Consider the following 9,798-nt stretch of genomic DNA (forward strand, 5'->3'; position numbering starts at 1 on the left):
GAGATTGTGCAGAGTGGATTTGAGTTGCTCATTTTGGATTTGGCCCATTTTGAGGAGCTGGGCAGGAGGGAGGAAGCTGCGCACCAGAACCAGGTACCACCCCAAATAGTGCGTACCCCACGTATGTATCGTGCTAGGCTGTACCTGGACTTTCTCTCGGATCAACAGGTTGTGGGGATGTTTAGGCTAAACCGCAATAACTTGTTGAACTTATATGAGCAGGTGAGAGATGATTTGGACCCTTTGGGGGGGGGGGGGGCAACTATGCAGTGTCTATGCAGAAATTAATGTGTACCCTCTACTATTTGGCCACTGGCTCCACTCAGTCTGTGACCTCATGGTCCTTGGGGGTATCACAAGCCACTCTCTCAAAGCATTTTACTCAAGTGTTACTTGCTTTAAAGAAGTTGTGGCGGACATACATCAGATTCCCCAGTTCAGAGTGGCAGGAACACAAGGTTGCTTTCTATAGACTCTCAGCATTCCCTCATGTGCTGGGAGCTATAGACTGCACACACATTGGGATTAGGGCACCGCACATGCGAGGCCACGTCTATGTCAATAGACGTGGGCGGCACTCCCTGAACATGCAGGTTGTATGTGATGCTCATCTCAAAATCCTAAGTGTGGTTGCAGGCTTCCTGGGAACTGCCATGCAACACCAAATGCCAGAGGGCTGGCTACTTGGTAAGTACATTTTTACATATTACCCTCTCTATTCATATTTGTACCTGCTTAAATATGTGTGTGTGTTTCAATTTTCACCAGCCTACTACTCTTGTCCAAGTAAATACTATTTGCCCACTGCACATACCTTACCATATAAGGCAATAACTTCCTTTTTTTGGTTTAGGTGACTCAGGATATGGGTGTCTTTCCTGGCTAATGACACCTTTGCGAACCCCTGATGGCCCTGCACAGCACCGGTATAATGAAGCCCATATTGCAACCCACAATGTGGTGGAGTGTACGTTTGGAGTGTTGAAAAGTAGATTCCGGTGTTTGGACCGGTCATCTGGTTTGCTGCTTTACCACCCTGCAAAAGTAGTGATTATTGTCCAGGCTTGCTGCATGTTACACAACATAGCTCTATACCAACCAGCCTATGTGGAGGAGGATCATGCAGCAGTCGTGCAGGAAGCCCAACCTACCACACCTCGGGTAGTGAGGGGTATGCAGAGGGGGAATCTGGTGCGTACAGATATCATCAGGCACTACTTTTCTGGTAAGCACATGTGCCCTCTATTCCTACATGTACCTTTGCTGGAAGTGAACTCACCTACATTACATTTATCACTAACATCTTTTTGCCCCCACATTTAGCCCAATAGACACAGTCCAAGGGTACAGTTGGTGGTGCAGACCTATCCCTTGCTGTAAAAAACCTTGTAAGTATATTAACAACATGTATGTGATTTTTTTGCAATCAACTATGGCTCACCTGTTGTTGTGGAACTACATGGGCTAGCATGCCCTGACACACTGTAAGCATGACAGCTCAAAACATGACTGCCACAGCTTGCTGAAATATGTAGTTCCACAACCTCGGACGGGCCAGATTTGAGACAACAGCATCTTCCACCAATACCTTGCCCATATATCATTACATTATGGAACAGATCACACAACAAATGTTTGAAGAATAACACACAGACAAAATGGTATGCGTTGTGACATTTTTACTACAGTATATTATGTCATACATAACCTGCATTTGTCAGTCGCAAACAATAGAAATGTGTATTAATGTGACAAAAATTCAAGCATAGTACATGCATTATCAATTTATTTTATGTTAAATAATTATTTTTTCCCTCAATCAGGCCGCGCACTACCACCTCTTGACCCTGCGCACACGCCACCCCGGGTCCTAATACTCCGACGGGGTGGGGAAGTTGGTGAGCCACTTACTGGTGTGCTAGATACACTACTAATTGTAGATGTAGTTGCACCTATGACACCTGACACCTCCATTTGATGGATTTGTGCCTGCATAGCGATCAACGCATTGGTCTGCGCAGTACACGATTGACTAATTGAATGAATACTTTGTGCAAGGCTGCCAATATGGATATTCTGCTCCCTTATAGCAGAACTAAGTTCAGCAAGACGGGTGTCTATGCTATTTGCCATACGCACCTGAGTGCCTACACCAACCCGTACACTCCTAGACAATTTTCTCAACTGTAGAAAGGTGTCACGCATGTACCCCTTAATGTTGCCCATTTCCAGACTTTGGGAGGCCATAAATTCTAGTTGTTTGTCCTTGAAATGTACCAAGGAGGTAGCTACTTGGGCAGCAGAAGCAGCTGTAGGGGGAGTATTTCTGGGTGGGGGTGGGTTTGGAGTCACCCCACTTGGTGGAAGATCACTCTGTGATGATGTGTTTATTTCCTCCTCAGCCGCAAATGTGTCCACTGGTTCCAGAATTATCTCTATGTCATCCACCGGCATATCAGAGGATTCTGTGGATTGTTGTCCTAGTTGTACAGTACCTGTGGATACAGAGGAAGAGGTAAGTACAGATGCATATATTGTCCTTTCTGTCATCAGTACTGTTTTGGATAGGGTCTGAGATGGTAGACACCCATACCTAGGGGTACTATGTACTTACAAATGGACCCCGATCCTGCATGAAACATTGACAATAATCTTCATTGACATGGCTAGGCCACATTACATTCATGTCCGTTGCAATGTAGCAGCTGGAGATGATTGTAATGTGATTTATTATTTTATGTGACATGGGTGTGTGTACTGTATGTGTAATGGCCTGAGGTTTGAACATTTACCTGCTTCCACAGATGCGGCACCATCGGAGCTTCTTTTCTTGGATGCTTGATCACTTCGGGACGGACAATCTGTGAAAGGAAAGATCGGCAGACTTTATGTATCGAGCAATGGAGATGCTTTTGTGCAAAATCATCAAATAAATTACAATAATGGACAAATTTACCTTTGGTTTAGGGCTATATTATTTACTATTCGTATTTTTACATTGATGTTTTGCACCTTTAGTCAGGCAAAAAAATTAAAACACTGCTTGACACATTACAACTGTTGGCAAATCTGTGGTATGTAGGCGTGACTGCTAAACCACCAGTACACCAATGTTTTTGGGCCACATACATATGAAGCTGCTAGAAAAAATGTTACAGTGTTACAATAGATGTGCAGTTGTGGAACTACAAGGCCCAGCATTCTGATCATTTTTAAAGTAGGTGTAAACTATTGTCATTGACAGACCTTGCTGGGCTATGTAGTTCCACAGCACCACATTAATTAGTATAACAATACAAAATAACATTGCAGTTTAAATACATTGGCATGTATGTTTCATATTGCATGTGGTGACACTTACCAGCTCGGGGTGGGCTTGCCGGCCTATCGGTATCCGCAATGTGCATCCCAGGCAGGACCTCAGGGGGGATAACTCTTTGGAGCTTCACCTCATATGATGTATAGGATATTGTGGTGGGGCTTCCTCCGCCAGTCTTGGTGGCCTCCTCCATCTCCATGGCCATTTTCTTTTTCAGCTGCCGCTTGATGTCGTTAAACCGCTTTTTAATGTTTTTGATTAGCCTCTTGCGGTGACTGACAGCGTTGACCGCCTGGGTGATGTCCTTCCACATACCACGTTTACGATGTGAGGTGGTCTTGTGCTGGTTTTTCCCCAGTAAGCGGTCATACAGGGGTATGATGGCCCGGACAAGCGCCACATTCTCCTCATAACTGAATCGGACCTTTCTCCCACTTTTGGTGCGGCCAGCTTCACCCGCCTCCTCATCCTCTATATCTTCCACATGCATGTCAAAATACTCCTCTATGCCAGTGTCTTCCTCCTCCTCCTCACCTCCATCTTCCTCCATCTCGGACATGTGGCCCTCCTGCAGCTGCTGTGGGGTATGGGCAAGGTCCTGGCTACAGGATGGGGATGCCAGCGGATCCTCCACCTCCTTCTGCTGGGCCTGGTCCGCCAGGGCCTGGTCTGGGGCTGCCCTTGCAGTGGCCATGGTGGCTGCCACACTGCTGCCACTCCCTGTAATGGAGGTCGACCTCACCAGTCCTCTGCTGCCTCTCCCACTGGCTCCTCTTGCCTGGCTGCTGCCACTGCTCCCTCTGCCACTGGCCCCTCTTCCTCTGGTCACACTGCCACTGCTCCCTCTGCCACTGGCCCCTCTGCCACTCCTCACTCTGCCACCAACACCTCTTCCTCTTCTCACACTGCCACTGCTCCTCTCCATGCTCCTTACTTCCTATCAAAGAGTGAAATGGCACCAATGCCCCTTTATATAGGGGGTGTGATGCATAATAGAGGGGACCTAGGTGGGCCAATAGGTTAGGGGGTAATTTGGCATGTGGAGATAGTCTTGTAAATCGCACTCCGGTTGGTCTAAAATTCGCACATGACCGGCGGAAAAAATCACACTTTTTAGTGACATAATTTCACATCAATTCGCCGCAAATCACACTACATCGCACATTTTAGCCTCTAATGCTCATCCCATTAAATATGCGAATTATGACTAAAAAATGCGATTTCTGAAAGTGCGAAGAGCGGCGATGTGGAGTGCGAAAAATATATGCGCTTTTCTCTCAGCCCATAGAATGTCACCCTTAATCTCAAATATATTTAGGGCAGTATTCAATGAGAAAAATTCTCTGTGCTTTATGGAGAATTTTTGCTTTTTTCGCCTTGGACGGAGCATTTTGCTCTCCAAAAGTGAACCACCCTATTCAATGTGAAATATTCGCCGTCTTTCTAAGTGATTTTCGCCGTCTCTCTCCGTGTAGAAATTCTCCATCTTTTGATGGAGAGCTGGAATGTGAACTTTTAAACTAAAACCTTTTTTTTTTTAATTTTGGTGTCAAAAAATCAGGTTTTTTTTTCTGTGAAGGGGCATGTTATTTTTATTCATGTGCTTATAGCACATGAATATATATTTAATTTAAAAAACCATATTTATTTGAATTTTTTTTTTATTTTTTTACACAGTGCAGCCAGCAGGGGGCCGGAGCGCTCGAGCCACTCATTAGATATTCATATATTCACTGCACCCGATCGTTAATATGCACGATCGGGTGCAGTGAATACTGGGTCCCCCGCTGGCTATAGGAGGGGGGGGGGGCAGCCTGTGCTGCCTGGGTCCTAGGGAGCCCTCCTCCCCTCCACATTCCTCTGGAGCAGCCAGGGAGACTTTAATCTCTCTGGCTGCTTCCGTCCCCCGGCTCCCTGAAAGCTCCCTGCCGCGGACGCTCGTCCGCTGCAGGGGTTAAGACTCGCCGCGAGTGGCGGCGAGTTTTAAATACATTGAATAATGGGAGCAGGAGGCTCCGGAAAAGGGAGAGTGCATGGCGAGAGAAAAAAATCTCTCGCCATGCACAGAGAATTTTTTTCATTGAATACTGCCCTTAGTGTTAATCAGCTGCTGACACCTTTCCTTATATATTTATTGAAGGTACAGGTAATATTTTTATGTAGGGCAACTGATGGTTACAGTACATGACTGCTGCAGTAGCAGGTAGGTCATCAGTAGCAGGTAGGTCACCTCTGGGCTACCATGGGAGATATGTTTTCATACTAACATATTAACGTTTTATCTGGTTCCCCTTCTTACATGCAACTGTACACACTTTCTTTTGGCTGTGGGAGGTGTACACAGCAGCCCCTGATCCACAACAGTGATTGAATACTGGAGGTAGGTGGATATACTTATACTACTTTTCTGAGTGGTCTGAGGATTTTTGTGACAGAGGGTTGGTAGTTATTAGTGAGTGAAGGAGGGGTGTGAGTGCTGCTTGGGGGAGTTGTTAGTGAAGGAGGGGCGTGGGTGTTGCTTGGGGGTGATGCTATTGAAGAAGGGATGACTTTTTCCATAAAATGGGCCTTTTTTTGGCAAAATGAAGTGCATACAGTGCACAGCTTCTGAATGATATGCGGTATGCCTGCATTCAGTGTATGACTGCACCTGTATCTGCAAAAGAAAAAGAATGTAGTATTTACTATGCTTGTGCATATGCACTATCATATAACATAGTAGAGCCCCTTATTCACATTATGTCACACAGTAATGCCCCGTATTCATCTTACATCACACAGTAGTGCCACTTATTCATGTTATGCTACAAAGTATTAGCCCTTATTCATGTTATGCTACACAATGGTGTCCCTTATACACAATTTCCACAGTAGTGAGGCCCTTTACACAAAATGACCACAGTAGCAGTGCCACTTATATGAAGAATAAGTATAACCCAGGTGTGTATACACACACACACGCAATGTTCTTCAAACACTTGTAATCCCACATACAGTATACTGTAAATAATGAGAGAGGTACTCAACATTGGCCGCAAACAATAAATTCAGATACACCCTACTGTACGTTTCTCGATATAGGACCGGGAACAGTATCTACAGTATGTGCATCTATTTCTGTATCTACAAACATACTTATTGAAATATATACACTTGTGTATTTTACAGAGAAAGAATGGATTTCTGAGTTTGGTACGGGGGAGGGGGGGGGACAAAAACAATGAGTTGAGGGCTTCTTATTGAAGACTGCACCTAAACTTTGGTACAAAATGCAGTATTCAAAGTGCAGCCCATTTATATCCATGCATGTTAGCAATAACTACAGAAAATAATACACAGACAGGAAAACTTATTGATATTTTACAATACATACAGTATAAAAATTACCTCTTTGTTAAATGACATTTTCTATTACTATATTTTCTATTATTTATTAGTATAAAGTGCCAAAATATTACACAACACAATATATTTAAGAATTTTGGTTAGAAACATGTTAATTGTGCATTATTTAACAATAAAGAAACCTTCTTTGGAAGTACATTTAAGGTAAATGTATAAAGGCATTTTCTTTCTAGTTTACAGGAAATAAAAGCCTCAGAGAAACCAAGAAGATAATATATGTCAAAAGAGTTACAATTTAAATTGCAGTCAATGTTACATACTTATAATACTACATTTCATGGCTTGTGGTACTGTCACCATTCAAACATATTATTCACCTAGGTAAAAATATGTCAAAATATACATAATATCAAATAAATGACTGAGGAAAAGGCAAAGTTTAAGAAGAGAACAGTGTGTAGCTTTATCCTGAGTGAGAGCTCTTAGAAATAATCTCCTTATGTTTCCCTGGGGACATCAGGAAGTCAGTACACATTAGCACTGATGTTGTAGGGGTTCCCTGTGGAGGAAATGTATATGTACGCAGATTAGGTACGTTAAATAAAACTTTAAATTATTCTTTGACCTGAAAATAGCCCTTGACAATTGAAATGTGCAGAGGAAAGTGAGTTTTTGTAGTATATTCACAACAACTAAAGCTAGCCAGCTACCACAACTAGTTCAAAATACATGCTGATGTTTATGGTTCTTTTATGTGACGTTTTATTTGATTATATTCCAATTTTTATTGTGTGTAATTCAGTGGCACCTGCCTCCAGCTTCTAAAATGTGTCCTTAGGACACCCCTGGTGACCAACTGTCTGAGGAGTCCCTAGCTAGTAACAGAGGTAGATTTACAAACAATACTGTATATGAGCCCAGCATTATACAAAGACTCAGCAGTATATACTGCTTGAGATTCACTGATTTTGAAGAGATGTGTGGAACAGATAGCTAGGTGAGGCACTGCCTCACCTACCATAGACTTTTTACTGTAGAGTTTTGAATAATAAAAATAAGATTTTTTTTAAATATATTCTTTGTATTTTTCATATACTCTATGCACTCAAAACTCCAGCATATATGTGACATCATTAAATAATATGTGGTGGTGGTGTATGGAATTGCTTTACTATGAAACTAACACCAACTATATTTATGCTGGTCCTGCCCACAGTTTTTGTGTCCTCACAATAATAAGCACAACTAAAGATGAGCTATGTTTGATTTGTAAGTTTGATCCATGTTTTATTGTTGAAAAAAAATAATCTAAATTTTTTACTAATGCTTTAAACAAAAACATTAACAAAAATCCAGTGTAAAGGGATGTGGATTATAGATAGCCAGGGCCAAATGTAATAGGGAGTGAGAAACAGAAAGTGAGAAATTTTCCCCGTTTTATTAAAGCGGCAATCAGTTAAATGGCAAAATCAACCTGTTTTTTCAGTGCAAATGATTGCTGCTTTAAAAATGGGAAAACTCTCTCAAAATCTATCACTTTCTGATTCTCACTCCCTATTACATTTGGCCCCCAGTCTCTAGATCAGGGATGGTGAACCTTCAGTTCTCAAGCTGTTATTGAACTACACATTCCAGCATGCCCTGACACTGTTTTAGCATGACCAAATAGAAAAACTGTAACAGGGCATGCTAGGATGTGTAGTTCAACAACAGCTAGAGATCTGAAGGTTTCCCTTCCCTGGTCTAGATAGACAGTCAATAGTTTGACACCAAATGGTTGAAATGCAATAGTTTAACAGGGTCAAAGGGTCAACAATTCTACATGGTAAAAAGGTCGACATGAAAAAAGGTCAACATGAAGGGGGAAATTTACTAACAAAAATTTGTGAAAAAAATTGTATTGTCATACGAAAATACGATTTTTTTTTGGCGTATACGTATTTTTGGCATTTACTATGCCAAAAATAAGAATTTTCGTTTCATATTGATGGGACATTGGTATTTGTATTTACAAATACGAATGAATACACCATCGATAGAATACGCCAGGAATCACCATTCAAAAGAATGGTGGTTCCTGATTTACTAAGAGCCCGTATTAAAAATACGGCCGCTAATTAGTGTAAAACGGCTGCGAATATACAGCAGGAAAATACACTTTATTTTCCTGTCGTATTTTTCAGTCAGTCAGATCCGTGCAGGCTTCAGTGTTAAAAAATAGAGAAATAAATAAATAAATAAAAACCGGCGTGGGGTCCCCCCCCACAGCTGTAACCAGCACCAGGCTAAAAGAGCCGGGGCCGGTAATAAAAAATACAGAAAACCCGACAAATAGGGGTTCCCCGATTTTTTAAAACCAGCCCTAGGGTCCGGGGCTGGTTCCCAAAATACGGGGGACAAAATGACTAGGGGTCCCCCGTATTTTAAGAACCAGCCCCAGGCCAAACCAGCCAGCAGGGTAATGTCACAGCCGGGGCACACTTATTATATAAGGTCCCGCGGCCAAAACATTAAACCTACTGACCAGTCAGCCCGGCCAGGGGCCCTGTGGGAGTGGGGACCCCGCCAATAAAGGGGTCCTCCCCCCCTCTAGGACTTACCTGACCAGGTTGAAGCCTGGTGCTGACCCCGGTGACCCTGTACGGTGGTCACCGGGCTGATTTCAGTGTAAAAAAATAGAATAAAAACTATTGTCTTTTACTGTCGAACTATGAGTCCCAGCAAGCCACCCCCGCAAGCTGGGACTTGGAGAACCACAAGTCCCAGCATGTGGTCAGGTAAGTCCTGGAGGGGGGCGACCCCTTTAATGGGGTGGTCCCCACTCCCACAGGGCCCCTGGCCAGGCTGACTGGTCAGTAGGGTGATGTTTTGGCTGTGTCACCTTATATAATAAGTGTCCCCCGGCTGTGACATTACCCTGCGGGCTGTTTTGGCCCGGGGCTGGTTCTTAAAATACGGGGGACCCCTAGTCATTTTGTCCCTCGTATTTTGGGAACCAGCCCTGGACCTGGAGCCTGGGGCTGGTTTTAAAAAATCGGGGAACCCCTATTTGTCGGGTTTCCTAATTTTTTATTACCGTCCCCAGCTCTTTTAGCCTGGTGCTGGTTACGGCTGTGGGGTGGGCCCCACGCCGT

The 9,798-nt window shown here is 43.4% G+C and overlaps 1 long non-coding RNA gene across 1 annotated transcript; it reads left to right on the plus strand.

Annotated features, from left to right (window-relative positions):
* Window positions 1-1,207: 1,207 nt before the first annotated feature.
* Window positions 1,208-2,074, plus strand: LOC146041879 (uncharacterized). The gene is made up of 3 exons (XR_014463649.1): window positions 1,208-1,225; window positions 1,324-1,388; window positions 1,824-2,074. It is a non-coding gene; the product is annotated as an uncharacterized LOC146041879 (long non-coding RNA).
* Window positions 2,075-9,798: the final 7,724 nt, after the last annotated feature.

This window comes from Crinia signifera, chromosome 19 (assembly GCF_055691185.1).
Source record: "Crinia signifera chromosome 19, ASM5569118v1, whole genome shotgun sequence".
NCBI classification, from domain to species: domain Eukaryota; kingdom Metazoa; phylum Chordata; class Amphibia; order Anura; family Myobatrachidae; genus Crinia; species Crinia signifera.